A 16,833-nucleotide genomic window follows, 5' to 3' on the forward strand; every position below is an offset into this window, starting at 1 on the left:
TATATATATATATATTTATTTATTTATTTTTTTTTCTTTTTTTTTGTCAAATATATAATACACTTTGTTGTTTATAAATAAGTAAATAAATTCAGGATAACTCAAGAAAAAAGCATGTTTGATGTATATCACATATATAATACTCTGTGTTCTATATGTGATGCACCATGCCTTATTTTATCATTAAATTATTTTTATTTATCTTAAATTGGAAACATTTAAACCTATGAAAAGCTAGAAAAGCTAACATCATGCGTTCAGTCACCACATTACCTCCAGGTAATATCCTCCAAAAAAATAAAACATGAAAATTAATGTGGCTTTGGGACAGACTGTGTTCGCTAAATGGCTTCAGTTTACAGGAGCTGCAGGAAATGAAAGGCCCCATCTGTCCTTGCCTTCCACTCATATTGTTCCACACCTGCAAAGTCGGGACCCCCCTCGGTGGGCCCCTCCTGCGTCTCGCTCTGAATCACGGACCAGGATATTACCTTCTCCTGCTGCTTCTGGCTCGTTACGGAGTTAGTGTTCATTGTTGTTGACTTCACACGAATGCATTGATTCACTGGAGGTAGGTGAGAGCAACCTGGTGAACAGGTTCTATTCCAAGTGAAATCATGTAGTTCTAGTGCCAACATCAGAATGAATATGAGGGGGAAAGAAAGATTCATTTCAATCAAGTTTGACTTTGAAATTTCACCAACGGTGACCAAAAAACTTCAGTAACACTTTATCTGAAGGGATGTGCATAAGACTGACAAGACAGTGTCATATGACATAACATCTGTTATGAACGTGAAGGAGTCTTCATCACTGTTATCATGAAATGTCATTCTGTAAATAATGTCACTTTTAATGCAAAGTTAAATCTTTTAATTGACTCTTACTGTAAGTTTTAATGCAACTTTGCATAAAAATGTCAATATTTACTAAATAATGTTAAGTTGATCCTTTTAATTCAACTTTGAATGCACATCTGCATTAAAAGTTGCATTATTTAGATATGTGCAGTCATACAAACAATTCTATGAAATATGTCATCATATTTTTAAAATAATGACCCAGGTCATTTTCTTTCCACAAAAGTGATAAGTCATTATTTTAGGAATAAATCATTTGACCCAATTCAGTTCAGTCAAATTCATATATTCATAAGGAAGCACACACAGGCCTGAAGAGTAAGAAAAAGCAAAAGCTGAATAAAAATATAAAGAGTCGGATCATTTTCTGACATCACTGCAGGTGAAATTTAAAAATATGATCTTTTTTCCCCTTCACATTTCTCATAATGTTGGTACCACTGCAAAGATAATGATCCCAGATTCTGCACTAAAATTAAAATTTCATGTGCAACTGAAAAAAGCAAAAGTAGAGAAAATCTATAATAGAGGAAAATAGTTGTTCTGGTCGAACCAAGGCTGGTACTCTGTGTTTTGTTGGGTTTGTTCCTTATAATGGGCAGATAAGTCAGTGTTGTGTTGTTTGTGTTTGTTTCAGGTAAATGTGAGGATTTAAGTGCACTGAATGTCTTCAATCAAAACCATTTCCATTTCAAACAGTTAAGCTACCAACATCTCAATGCTACTGCGATCTGTGTATGTTAGGTTTAAGATGACGTTGGCTCTCTTATTTCGTATGCAGAATGCTTCAGTAACTGTAGGGTGCAGACTGTAGTGACTTTGATAAGAACCAGATTTCTGTGGCTACCTGACTTGGGTGCAAAGTGTCAAAAATGAGCTTTTAATGTGATTATCTACCACAATGGATCATCAGTCTTCATTTCTCAGGTATAAAGAGAACTTTTAACTTCTCATACGTTTTCTGAAAGCCCTTTTATAATGCTTGAATTAGCTATTGTGTGATAGCACTGAGCATTTCATCCATTACATGTTTCGTCCGTTTTTATTGTTCAGCCCGTTTTGAACCCAACTTTTTTCTGATATGAAAAAAAGCACAATATTCCAATTTCTGAAGCTGAACTTGAAAACCAAAGATTGTCAGCTTGTGCGTATGTTATTCGGGTGTTCTTTTATTGTAAAAAGTTTTTTTTTATTGTAAAATGTTTATAATATCATATGGCTCCCCTAATGGGAAAAACCCCCCAACAAAAACTGTTTGTTTTCAACAGCCCTTTGAACAATCAAATCAATCATATTTCCAACTAATTATTTCAACCCAGAGATATGAAAACAAACAGCAGAACCACTGGATTGTGCTAACCCAGAGGTCATGTTGGCTGTTAGAGGGCTGCTGCACCTGCACAGATGATAGATCTGTTGTTTACCAACTGGATGGTTGTTCGATCTCGGCCTCTCAACATGCCAAAATGTCCTTGAGCTGGAGGGCTGACTGAACCTCCTATTGGCCACAACACTGCAGCTGTCACAGAGGAAAAGGGTCTGGAAGAAAGAGATGTCTGGATTAGGGTCATTTAAGACGCAGAGTTAATAAGACTGTGAAAGAATCTGGTGATGTGACCACAAAGAGTAACGTGATGCATTAATATGGCTGTAAGACATTGTGGAATTGTCTAACTTCCTGTTTTGTCCTCTAAACTAATTCGATAGTGGAGACAGAAAAAATTTCCATGGTGAAAATCAACATTTTCGAATCAATAAGCCCTTGAAAATCACAACAAAGCTCTATATAGTAGCTTTTCTATTCAGCTTCAGATCTATATTTCTGATTAAGGGTCATTAAACATAGAGTACAGGCTGGAGCAGCACACAGCAGAGGAATGTTCTGGGCCTTTAAATCAGAACCAGGCCTCTCACAGTGCACAGCATCACATCCAAAAAGATTTAAGTCTCTGTTCTTTACGACCATGAACATTAATGTACACAACAAAACAAAATATGAAAGAGATGTGAACTAGAAGAAAATAATAGAGGGTTCTATAGTTATATTATCTAACAATTGGGCACTGTCCATGTACACTGACAAGCAGATCTAGCAGAGATGAACTGAAGAGGCAGAGATCCATGGCTCAGCTTAGGGAATATTTAATGGTGCATTCCACAAATCTGTTTATGACAGACAGGAAAAGAAAAAAAAATATTGTTGACAAGAAACCATAAAAAGTCCAAGAAAAGTAGAAGACAGAACTCAGAGAACATCATCCTCTATTAAATGTCCTACAAAGTCATCTGGATGGTGCCAAATGCCCATGCTATTCATTCCCATTTCAACACACTGTTACGCAAGTAAAAGTAAAAAGTATCCATCCAAGAAAATACTAAAGCTGATTATCTACTTTTAAGAAACTCAATACTATGGCAATCCTTAAAAAAAGAAACGGCTGGAGGCTTTAAAAGACTTAAGACTGAAGTGGAGGTTCAGCTTTGAGCAAGATGACCTTAAAAGAACAGTAACATGTACATTTGACTTTTGAGCTTTACAACAAGTTTTAATATTATTCCCTCATCAAAAGCATACCTGTAGTCTTTCTTTGACTCTTTCATTCATGTTTGAGTAATCCTATCCATAGCAACCATTCATATGTGTAAAATATCTCGGTGGACTTAGCCCCGCCTTCAAGAGACAGCTCCTCCTCTGAGCTACAGTTTTCAAGCATAAGCCTGGCAGAGCAGCCCTCCCCTGTCACTCCCCTGCTTAGCTCCTACAGACAAGCTAGCAGCAATTAGCAAACACCTGGTGGAACTGCACATCTGCTGAGCTATAGGAGCTACTTCTTTGTGAAATGCTGGTAAAAATGTCGTTAAATGGTTACTAGAGGAGCCATGAAGTGATGACTTCCTGAAGACGGAGTTTCAGAAAGAGCAGGAGGTTTTAAAGGAGAAACTCATTCACATACTGTGTCTGTACAATACATAACATTGCCCCTTTAAGCCAACAGATTGTCCATCAAAACATATTAATGTGTTAGAAAGGCTCAGTCAAGATGACCTTGATTTGTTTAAGAACCTGTAGCAAGATTATCTCCATCCAAATTGTCTGTAAATGTTTTCCGGTAGTAATGTGTGAACATGTGACAAAGTACAAGTGTTATGCATATTTTGTAAAGGACTTCAGTCTAACAAGCAAAGAAAGGCAAAACATCACAATTTACCAAAAGGCAGGGTGACACAGACAGTCCTTTATTTAGAAATAGTCACTTAAAAAAAAATCATTGATTTTCAATTCTCTATTAGAGTTTTAAGAGAGGGCTAAAATGTGCTGCTCTGCTCACAATGGAAAACATTGTTGTTCATGACACACACATCAGCAAAGTGCAGTTCTGCTAATACAGCACATCAAAAACACTGGAGCAGGAAGTCATTAATCAACTGGCCAGAAGGTCTGAGTTAAGGAGTCAGAGGTCAGGAAACTGGAACTCACCTCTTTGTTTGAAATCACGGAGAGATGAATATCCTCTGCTGAGCACTCAATAGCTATAGATCTACAGAAGCAGAGCTGCATAAGTAGGCCGCATTGTTTCCCTTCACAGGCTTCACTGAGCGGATCACAACAACAACGCAGAGCTTTAAAAATCTACTCACAGCTGTGTTAGTGCTGAAAAATGATCCAGTTCTTTATAGATGGACACAATAGGCAATGAAAGCACATAGATTCACAGACAGATAAAAATATAAAAGATCAAAACAGAATTAAGCATAGCTTAGGGAAAAATTACAACCTAAAATACTATGCAGCTATAAAAAATATTGTACAATTTTTATCCAAAGAAATGTGCAACTGAGTGGGATCATTTAGAAAATGTACAAAATATGTGTGGATGTTTCTGCATTAAAAAAACAACAGACTTTATTTGCAATAAAAACGGTGCAAACACTTCTGTTGTCTGAACATTGAGTTATTGGGGAGCAGTGATAATTATAAAGTCAAAGGGAGGAAAGAATTGTGATAACACACCTTTGTCATCAGCTAGTGACAGACTGCTGTCACTAGCTGATGACAAAATTCTGCTAATGTAAAAATAAACAACAATTTTGGAATTGTTTTGTTTCCATTAAATAAAAAAGCAATTAGAATCACACTGTAGTAAGTTTGTTCAAGTGGTAAGTCATCAAAAAACACGCTGTGCCATGATCCTCCAACTACTTCCTGTTGTTTTCTTGTTTGTGGTTGCTCATCATGTGATACGAAAAAAGTCTTTCCATCACAGTTTTGCGAAATAAATCAATTTTGATAAGGCCAAAAATCCACCTCATCCTAAAGTCAAAACTTTTTATTGAAAAATGAGTCCTTTCAAAATTATTGTTTCCATTAAACAAATTTATTTTTGAAATGTCAAAGTGCACAATTATGAAAATACAGCTACTGAAGAAGATCTGCAGCTCAGCAACAGCTTCATGCGTTGGATGGGAAACATGGGAACCTGATGTTATTTTAGCTAAAATCTTTTATTATATTTTTTTTATTATTTTGCACTAGCTTGAGGGGTCATGTTAGCACTGATATGTATTTCAAAGGTCTAGGAACAGAATCCTAACAGTGGATCTTCCTTTGACTAGATGTGAGTGACCTTGGTGTAGGAGGTAGAAGATAGCAACTTTTACACCAGCCTCTGTAGGTAAACATTTTATGTCCAATGCCATAAGTCTCCAAATCCAGACCTTGAGAGTTGGGGTATTGCAACTTTTAGATGTGACACTATTTCAGCACAACTGAATCAAACGGTTCAATCAACTCCAGTATTCAGTCATGTCTGACTAGTGACCACATTATTGATGTAGAGACAACTAAACATTGCAGGACATTGGGCTTTCAAACCTGGAATTGAATACCTCTGTCCAATGGGTTAACTGTACTCATGGTATAGCCCATTGATTGAGACATGAAAGATTTGCTGATTAGTTTAATTGTTTTCACAAACATTTTTTGGCACATGATCAATAGGGTCCTGCATTGTGTTGCAGTTTTTTCACTGTTGCTTTGCAACCAGACAGTTCTGGGTGTTCACCCACATAATGTCGCATAAATTATCTGTAAATAGATGCAAGTTGCTTCCATAGCAAGTCTGGAGTACTGGAATGACATTTAGAGCTTCTGGGCAATTGGGTGCAAACAACATAGTATAAGCATGCATGTGCTGTCTTTATTTCATATTTTAGAATGACATAAGTTATTTATGTGCATCTGAACCCCTGGGCATGACTACTGAGAGGCAACAATGAACACTGAGCCACACGAGCGCATGTGAGAGCATGTGATTGTGTGACATTTATCTTGGTTAGTGTCAGAGTTGAACAGAAGCTGATATTTCCTTGCAGTCACTGTATGACAGCATTGGGGACAAGCTCTGGCATGAGCAAGGGCAAGAAAGTTTGTTTCAAAGTGGCCACACACACACACACACACACCCGCGCACACACAAGCGGTTGCATATGCACGTTTGCGACACACTCAACTCTGGAATTGCCTGGTTGTTGCCCCCAGAAACTGTGAGTCACAGAGGAAAGACAGGCAGAACTGTCTTTTCTACAAGCCGCTTAGGAGAAAACATCAAACTGTGAGTGTGTCGGGAAGGGAGTGTGCACAACGCTGTGTGGCTGTTTGAGGGGAAAAAGAGGAGGGTGATTTCTTTTTTTTTTTTTTTCTCTACCTTTGAGAGCCTGACGGGGCGAGTGAGGAATGAATGAAATGTGCTGGGCTGTGTGTGGACGGAAAAGGAAACTGGAGCCACAGATTAATCAGGATTAAGGGCCGATATTCAAGAGACATTCAGCAGATTGTTCTAAATTCAGAGCTACACTCTATATGCCAGCAGTGTGTCGTTCTTAACTTCACTGTAGCTTTCGGCAGCCCAGGCCTGTCTGTGTGTTTGGGTGTCTTTGGACTGAATGTGACCTCGAGTTATGCAGGTTTCTTTCATGTTCAAACAATGGAAGCTGAGAGGTTCTTCTGTGTGTGTTGTTCTCTCCACAAAGTCTAAATATTTTCTTAAGTGCCATCAAGGAAAAAAAAAAAGATGTTACATGTTGCTCCAAGTAGATGGTGACAAGTTGAAAACTGGAAAATGAAATGTGCTCCTTTTTTTGCTTCTTCATAGACTTTTTCTGTTTATGTACAGTGCCTTGCAAAAATATTCTTGCCCCGTGAACTTTTCTGCACAATGTAATGTCATAAACATAAATATTCAAGTCTTTAAGATGTCAGACATATGACAAACAGCTTTTTGGAAACTCCTTTGGGTGTATTCCCAATGCAACGTACACCAAGATGGAAAACAAGAAGAAAGAAGAAATGAGGAGAGGTGGGGCAAAAAACAACCACAGCCCATGATAGAGTGTATCTGTAAAGACTTGAATTAAAATGTTTATGTGTGTGCGTGTGTGGGGATGTGTTCCTGTATTTGCTACATTACAAGGACAGTTTTCCAAACACACACCATGTTGTGGGGACCAACAGCTGTTTATAGCACCCAAAGTCTGGACCCCATAAAAAGTGCTGTTTATGGGTTAAGGGTTCCTTTTAGGATGAAGATGTGAATTAGGTTAGGGTTAGGTATGTACTGGTAGTGGTTAAGTGTAGGGTAAGGGTGAGTGTTTGGCTATAGAAATGAACTGAAAATGAATGAACATCAATGCAGAGACCTTATAATGCTAGAAAGACACACAATGTATGTGTGTTGGTGAGCGCATGCTTATATATGTAAGGTTTCTACATAAGAATGTTCAGTAGGGGGCATTCGGACGCCACCCAGGAACTGAAGCATGGTGGAAATCAGACAAACAACAAAGGCCAACCAGAACTGATGAGGTCCATGTCCCAGGACAGGGGCCCCAGGTTGCCATGCTAAAATATGGTGTTGATGAGTGTGGTAATAGACTGCATTTAAAACAGCAGATTGAAAAACTGCTGCAAAATGTCTTGTGATCTCACCATGGTCATTCGTACTTAAAGATGTTAAACTTTAAATTTAACATAGTTAAACTTAGAGTGTACAGTTTAACGGTGTTCATCTATCTAATTCACCTGTGTACATTAACCATTTTAAACGTAAATTAATGTGTGGGGGCCTCAAAGCCTTCCATGCAAACATTTTCTTATATATTTTGTTACAGAAATGTTGCACCAAAATATTTAAATTACAACTTTTTCCACTTTTATTGTTGATTTCCATATTTAAAAATTTAAATGAGTGTTAAAATTGATATAGATGTATCTGTTGTAATATGTTTGATAAGGTGCTGAACGTTTTTCCTGTGGCTGTGCAGACTTTCAGCTCTTCCTGCATGCGCTTAGACAAAAAAAAAAAAATTACAATGGCGTGGAAGAAGCATGTGAAGAGAGGCTCAAACAAACGAACCAAAAAAAAAGACTCTGCAATAAGAAACAATTAAATTGATGGATGCTCCTTAATTGAAACATGAGTAACTCTTTGTTGCTCATGTTTCAATTACATGAAAGAATCTTAATCATGCTATTGTGCAAAAAAAAATAAAAAAATGCTGAAACAGCTTTAAAACAGACACTATTTCTTCAATTATAGAACAATAGAGATATTATGCTGTAGAAAATGATAAAGAGCAGTCACTTGGCAGAAAGATTTATAGCAGACAGCTCATTGCTTTACTCCGCTTTGATGCAGTTTAAACATATTGCTTCCTTGACTTGCCACCAAATTACAAAAGCTAGATAAGAGGAGCAAACACAAAGCACATCTCACAGAGAGCCTTGGTGTTCTCAGAAAAAATAAATCAACAGTATTACGTACAGATATATGCTCTCCCTTCCATTGGACGGGATAAAAATAAAGCATCGAGCAGAAAGAGGTGTTCAGGAGAAGTGGGAACAAAAGGGTGCTGGGTGACTTCTCAGGATTATCTGTGGCGTGTTGCCCTTCAGGATAATCCTGTTACAACTGCAGGTAGATTTAACCAACAGTTTGAGGTAAATATAGAATAAAACACTTTCATCACGATTTAAAAACTACATTATGTGGATGCCAAGTGAAGCCACTGTCCTCCATTTCTGTGAAGGACGTTGCTTTTGACTGTTGCTCATGGAGAGACATTTCAGTATCTAAAACTAATAGAAAACATTTAAGCAACCAACTTGCATACTGGATGTGGACTGTTGGAGGTTAAATTAATGAGCAGTAAATATTATGCTAATTATCAGTATTGAACCAAAGAAAGCAAGTTGCAAGCCTTTAAAATTGTGACGCTTTTTATGGGTCAAATAGACTCAAATAATTGTAATAGCAGTTGCGCAGGGGGACCCAAACTAATTTTTTGTCTTGGTGATTCCACCCCTGAACCCTGCACCACAAAATCACCCCACTTTAACATTTTATTTTTAGAAAAATGCTAAAAACGTGTTATTTAAGTTTTAGCTCAGGAATGTTTTGTGATAGTGTTTCACTGCATGATATTCCTGGAATATCAGTATTTTGAAATAAGCTTCTCTGAAACGCCAACCAAGGTAAACTGGACAAGAAATGTTTTGTAAAACTTATGCTTTTGATTTCCATTCAAACGTTCTTTACGTTTGAATGGAAACATAAAGGACGTTTCCATTCCTTTACGTCATCTCTGTGATGACTGATGATACCAGTTCATCATCTCTGTGATGAACTGGTATCCATCTCTTCACAAACAATCACTTCTTTTTCAAGTACATCCAGGGTATTTGTGTAACTCGTCTTTTGTTTCTTCAGGAGGAGACTGAAGTGGACGCTTGAATCTGCTGGTTATGCAGAAACAAATGTGACACTTTCACAAAGGTGTGTATCATGCAGTCGGCATACTGCCGTGCTGGAATTTAAACACCTGTAGTTTCTAAGTGACTTCACCCACATTCAGTGATTCAAAAGAGTGATCCAATACTTTGGGCAAAATAGAATATCAACTTAAATTAAAATTATTTTTTGACCATTTTTTTCTCAAGTACCTTGAGATGATTATTTCTGTTAATTGGTGCTACATAAATAAACTTCATTAATTTTAATTGAACTTGGCTAGTGTGGTACAATTTCTGAAACCAGCAGCAGATCCAATAAAAACAGTATTGATTAAAATGTTGTTTAGAAGAAACACATGAAAGCGTTGAAACCTCTAAAAACATCTGTCTCAAATCTGACAAACTTTGACCTTTGTAAGGTCAAACTTTGTAAAGAAAAAAGATTTTAAAAATGTCAACTTTTTAATTTCGTTCTAAAAAGTAATGTGGCACAGAGAGAAAAAACGACTGCGTCTGAGTAACAGAGCAGGACTAAATAATGAAAGTGGGCCAAGGGGATTGGAGAAGAAAGCGTTGCATTAATCAGCTGGCAGCGGCTTCAGACCGGACCAGCCCAGCGTCTCAGCCCACAGCGGAACTTTGAGTCAGCTGTGGAAGTGGGCTCGTCCCTGCTGCTCCACTTCTCAAAGCAAACACAAAACCATTGAATACCGCATCCCACATCTAGCACTCACATAGCAACATGATTAAAGGTTCACACTGGATACTGGCTTCCTTTTTTCTGCAAATAAAGCTAACATACGGGTCTCCAAACAGTGATGGAGTGGAAAAGGTTTGTGGAAAGGATATTTCTGGAGCACAGAAGTATTTCTAGAAAAAATGCAAGAAACAGAACACAAGAATACACTGGGAGACAAAATACAAATTACTGAAGAGATAAGACAAGTGCTTAAAGGTGACTTATTATGCTTACTTGAACAAGTTGGGATCGGGTCTATGGTCTATGCAAAACATGATTACATTTTTTGCACAAAATAACTCTTAGACTATGATAGTAAGTCCGCAACAAGACATTTGTATTTTCCAGCCACCACTGTCTAGCACATACTTCAGTAAAACCAGCTGACCAAACATACAGGAGCTCAGCTTAGGTTGCTAGGTAACGGGGTACTGCCTGTCAGTTGTGACTTAGTAATCGGGAGATTTTTGAGACTATTCATTTTCTAGACACTCAAACACATTGTTATTACCCAAAGACAGCTCTCTGTTCTTTTTCAAAACACCTAGGTTGGTTTTAGAAGCAGTAAAAACTTGTATGGAAGTACAAAAAGGTGCAAAATGTGAACTCACTCTTAAAAATAACACTAATGAGCTGAACATGGCAAGACCTTAGAAAGTAAACAAATAATAAAGAAATGATCAAAACAGAAACACAAACAGATTAAATTACACACAGATGAAGATACATGGTTGGAGTGTATTTAAGGGAAATCAGGACATTTTTACATTTTTATTAGACATTTTAAAACCCATTTGTTGTGTGACTTCCACTTCACAATCACAAACATCAAATTCTAATGAAATCCTTTGAGGTTTCATTAGGATTTGAAATTTCACATCCTTTTTCTCACAGAAATCATGGAGAACAAACGTGATTTTTCTGTCTTTGCTGAAATGTGGCTGGATGATGGAGCCGTTTGTTCAGGTAGCTTTAATGAGGAATTTGATTGTTTTCTCACAGTCACATAAAGTCCCACTACTGCTATTAGAGATGGTTTAGAAACTATAATTTTTATTTTAGCAACTGTTCATTTTATGTAACTGATATGTTTCTACGGCTACAGTGAGCAGTTGCTCAGCTTAATCAGGTTTGAGGGCTGCAGGGTTGTAGCAACAGATGGGCTAAAATATATGAAGGTGCTGTCATCATACACAAACAGAAGTCATGGATTCTTGAATAGCATTTGTTATAAACTTAAAAGATTCTATTTGCAGATGATTTCATCAGCCCCAGGTAGAACCCAGTAGTGCAAAGTTATGACCTTAACTTTAGCACACAATCCTTAGATGTTCTCTGAAAAATGTTATATATATATATATATATATATAAAACATTGCATTTCTGACACTAGATTTCTGCCACCTTCAGTTTTTCATGTCAGCAAAGGGCAACCAGTTATTTTGCAAAAAAATAAAAGAAACATTTAACTTTGTGAACACATTCACCTTTCAAACACAGACTGCCTATAGGGTCAACCTGCAACAACTCTGTTTGTAACATGGAACATTTCTGCCACAAAACGGATACTTCAGGGTTCTGTGTTAAATTGATGTACTCCTGAAAATGTGTTAAAAGTTAACATCTTAACTCTCTTGCTGCCTTCCTTATCCTTATAAATTCAGGTTAGTTGAAGTTCTGATGTCTTAAAACAGTTGCAGTCTCAAAAAACATTTGTAAATGTTATTTTATGGACCTTAGAACAATCTCTAAGTTTACTTTGGGTCACTGGAGGTGGTGCACAACGAGGGACTTGACGCTTCAATGCCTGAATTAGATGCCGATGTCTCCTCTGATTGGCTGATGGATAATGAGCATTAACACCATGGCTGAATTATTAATATAATTAACGTAACTGCTTACATCAGTTGCTGCCATGAATTTTTATGACTTATCATGTGAACAAACTTATTCACCTGTGATTTTAATTTTTGGAAACACTCAACATTCAGCATTCATATATATATCAACATTCATATATATATATATATATATAAATATATATATATATATATATATATATATATATATATATATATATATATATATATATATATTTATTTTTTTTTTAAGTTAGGAGAATATAGACAGATTTGTGCACATTTGTAACAAACAATCAGTGAAAGATATATATATATATATATATTTATTTTTTTTTTAAGTTAGGAGAATATAGACAGATTTGTGCACATTTGTAACAAACAATCAGTGAAAGAGAGGAAAAGTGTTCATTTACCGGGGATTGTTCCACCCACAGGACTGTACAGAGGAAGGAGCCCCACACACTGGAAGCAGAGGGTGGTGAAGTAAAGAGAACAGGAGCTTTGGTAGCAAGGCCAGCTGGTTTACATTCACATTGATCTCGTTTCTGGTTTAGAGGCTGTGAAGGAAATCATGAGAAAACATCACAATAAAAATTCCATCTATTTTCGTCCTAATTAAGCCAACACTATTTCACAGTTTCAATGGCTGGATCAAAAAGTTCTAATGGCTAAAAGTTGATTCTTAATGTTGGACAGTTTGCTTTACATGCTTTATATTCTGTAACATTACCTCACCTGCTCTGTGACTCATTTATCATTCTACTCTGTTCAGATTCCTCTGTCATTCATCATTCAGTGGCCAGAGAGGAAGAACTTACTTCTCCATCTTGTTCTATTACGGCAGAATGTGCCGAGTATAATTTAGCATTAATGAGTTTCTGGGTGTGCATGTGTGTGTGAGCCTCTGCCCTCTGATGTTCTTGAGCCAGCCTTCCTCTGCACGTGCCTGCATAGATATGGCTGTCTTAATGACTGCATTTAAAAGCGCTAATGAAGAATTTGCAGTTCCAGATGGGAACACACAGTTTGACTTTCTGATTCATGATCTGTCACATCCACTTTGAGGAGCAGCTCCAGGGTTGTTGCTGTGGATGATGATAATCAGGCTTTTCTTATGTTCTAATGGACATGACTGCATACTGATACATAGACCTACATTAAGTGGACCAATACAAAGTGGAATCTTACAGAACAAAACAGATCCATTGTTGCTGAATGGTTCTGCCAGAGTGGCAACTCAAATCAGACACAGAATCTGTGGAGGTAAAGATTAGGGTGATGGCCTGGAGGTCTTCCAATCTCAAAGACTTAGAGAGCTAAAGACTAAAAGCTACAGTATGAGATCTTTTATTTAAAAAAATTATATTTTTAACATATTTGTTAAAACTGTCACTACGTTGTGACAGTACGCTATGAGTCAGATAATCTGTGAATAAAACCCAGCTCCTCTGACTTTTCCCACTGCTACCTAGAAACAACTAGTCAGAGCCCGGAGGCGGGTCTTAGCGCTGTCAAGCAACCTCGAGGTGGCACTGCTCATTCCTCCCTTCCGCTCCCCCCATTGTTTTCTGCTATGCTGCAGTTACTTCCTGATATCAGAGCCTGTTCTAAATGCTATTGCTAGTTAGCATGGCCACCGATGACAGCAGACGGTTTTCCTCTAACGGTAAGTTGTTTCTCTGCCATTAACACATTGAGCAGCAAGTACATGAGATTGACTGACAGCACTAAGCTCCTCCCCCTGGCTCTGACAGGTTGTTTTCGGTTTGGGTTTGACGTACACTGACTTGATTTGACTCCACTAAGATCTTCCTCTCGGCTCTGATTGGTTGGTTCTGACCAGGAGTCATGTATTTCTGCATGCATGTTCTTTATGTTATTAAAATTCTCAGGTTCAGCTAACGTTTTGCTCAACACACATCATAATAAGCTTGTTTGCTTGTTTTCCCATCATGAGGAACTTCTTGTGTGAAACCAGTAATGAGAAACATTTTATAAGCCATCTAATAAGTGTGACTAATCTGCTTGGGAAATAAACATCTGCAGATAATTCGTTCTGAAATAATCCAGGACTGGACTCTAAACACTGATATTTATATTGACTCTTTTGGCTTTTTATGTTGTTTTGCCTTTATTGCATCTCTTAATTTTTGAGCTATTTGTTGAGCATCACCTCAGCTGTTACCGACATCAAGTGTGAAAGTCATGTTGATAACTTTGCCAGAGCTTACCAGATTGATTCAATGAGAAGTCAGACTGCAGTTAAAATCTTTCAGATAAATGAGGTAAAACATCAACTGAGCTGCTTATTGTATAGTAAGTCACAGAAATGACATGCCTGCTAGTTAATAAAGCAGTAAGGAAAAGATCATAACAGAATTTCCCCCCCTGACTTCATTGCGGCTCTTGATTGGTCTGATTATTGTGCTTTGGAAGCATCATTTCCTCCGGTGTCTGCTGCATCCAGATCCGCCCCTCAGCAGTTTGCATCATGAGACCTTGATGTGTGCTAATTAATGAGGCTGGATAAAGCAGAGCCTCCACAATTAAATCATACCAATAACGCTGCCTGCTGCAGACGCTCAGTAAGACTGTTTACATCTGAAGCCTTTATGTCACAATTAGCCACAGAATACAGTCTGAGACGAGACATGATGCATTACATCAATTACCGTGTCCCACTTTAAGAAACAACTTAGTTGACAACTCAGCATTTAATTGACAACAGTCTGAATTTCAATTACATTTTTAGAATTTGTCTTGTTTTTATATGAGAAAATTTGACTCTTGCACATGCAGAGAGGAAATATTTAACCTTTAAAGTGATTTAAGGGTTGGATTAAATATGATGTAATGTTTCCTATTAACTAAAAAACTTGCTGTTTGTGATGCGCCAAAACTCACAATTACTTCAGAAATGTACATCTTTTGTTATATTTTTCACCCATCGAGGTCTGCATTTTATCACCCGATGGATTCATGATGCATAACAATTTATTCTGTACTAGAATCTACAGAGTAAACACAGGGAGGCTAACTTTTCCCGGAAGAGTAACTTTAACCTTATTGCGTTTGACTGATGTAACTTTAGATAAAGCCACATTGTGTCACTGCTGACTGTAATTGAAAAAAAAAAGTGATTTGAATCTGGATAATTTTCCACACGAAAACAAGACGGGTGCTTTCAATTTTCCACTCCGGAAGTTGTTTTCCAGACTGGAAAACTCACAATTACTTCATTTCTGACATTTCTCTCCAGAAGACTTTAAGTCATTTAAACCAGTAAAATTAAGGAAGGCTCTAACAAGTGGTTGTTACCTTAACAAGCTAAGAATAAATGCTGTTCTGCCTGAGACAGACTGAGCTGGAAGCTCATTGAAATGCTAACAGGACCTTGACTGCGTCCAGTACTGAAACCACCTATCCGACCGGACCAAGGTGGGACCTTAAACAGGTATTACCAGGACATTGGAAACTATACAGCACAGCTGTATGGGCTCCAACCGGACAGAACGCTACAGACGCTGGAAGAAACATCAAAGACGAGCAGCGCTAACGGAGCTATTACTACTGGAATTGCTAATGGAGCTAGAACACTGAATGTTAAGCTACTAGTACTATGGACACAGGACAAAGTTCAGAGCCCCCACAGCTGTTGCCGAACCGGACAAAGAGCTATAAGTACTTACTGGATCAAACAGTCCAAGCAGAGGTAAGTGTCATTCATTCTTTCATTTATGAAGCTGAAGGCAGCAGCAGCAAATACCAGCTGCTACAGCCAACTCTGTCCTCTTTGTCTGTTTGGTCCTCCTCACCTTTGTTACTCTGTGTTATTTCTACATTCGGATCAATTTCATTGCACTCCGGTTCAGATTGCAAAGGCTTAATAACATCACTGTTTTGGCTGAACAGAGTAAGGCGGTTGGACCATTAGATGTCATTTACCCAGAATGCATTGCAGCCTGAACAACATAGAAATGTTCATGTGACAATATTTTATTAAAATTTATAAGAATTAAAAAACCTACAGTATTATTACTGCATTGTTTTTACATCTAAAATAAATATTTCCCAAATAATTTCTATTGCTAAAACTAATCTAGGATCCCTTTAAATCTTCTAGATAAAATAAATCTAATATCAGATAAAGACATCATCAGCACTGTGGTGAAACTGCTCAGCGCTGTGTGCTGCACAGCAGACTGAGCAGCATGTGGAGGAGGAAAAGTTAATTACAGAGCTTATTTTTTCAAACATCAGCAAATTTAGCTGTGCCATTTTTTATTTTATTTTATTTTTTTCATTGAATAAACACAGACTTACCCCGGCCTTACGTTAAAAGCTGATGTGAGCACAATGAAGAGCAAAATGTATCAGCACCTGAACAGCACAGCAACGTATTCATACAAAGCAATTAAGGTGGTGGTTATAGATCTGTGTGAAGGTTGTGTGATGCAGCCACAGAGGCTTCATGCTCGTATGTTCCTACCTGAGCGGTTAGAACAGACTCAATCTTTATGTTTCATGCTCCTCAGACTAATTAGTGCGACACTGAGGAGAATTCTCACTTACCGCCTTACTCAG

At 37.6% G+C, this 16,833-nt stretch overlaps 1 long non-coding RNA gene across 1 annotated transcript; it reads right to left on the minus strand.

The window, feature by feature from the left end:
- Positions 1-2,053: 2,053 nt before the first annotated feature.
- On the minus strand, positions 2,054-16,189 carry LOC103151833 (uncharacterized). Its single transcript, XR_477674.2, has 4 exons — positions 15,939-16,189; positions 12,663-12,806; positions 4,339-4,453; positions 2,054-2,399 (listed from the first exon to the last, which is right to left on the minus strand). It is a non-coding gene; the product is annotated as an uncharacterized LOC103151833 (long non-coding RNA).
- Between the last annotated feature and the right edge of the window lie 644 nt (positions 16,190-16,833).

The sequence above is a fragment of the Poecilia formosa genome, unplaced genomic scaffold, assembly GCF_000485575.1.
Source record: "Poecilia formosa unplaced genomic scaffold, Poecilia_formosa-5.1.2 Scaffold294, whole genome shotgun sequence".
Classification (NCBI taxonomy): domain Eukaryota; kingdom Metazoa; phylum Chordata; class Actinopteri; order Cyprinodontiformes; family Poeciliidae; genus Poecilia; species Poecilia formosa.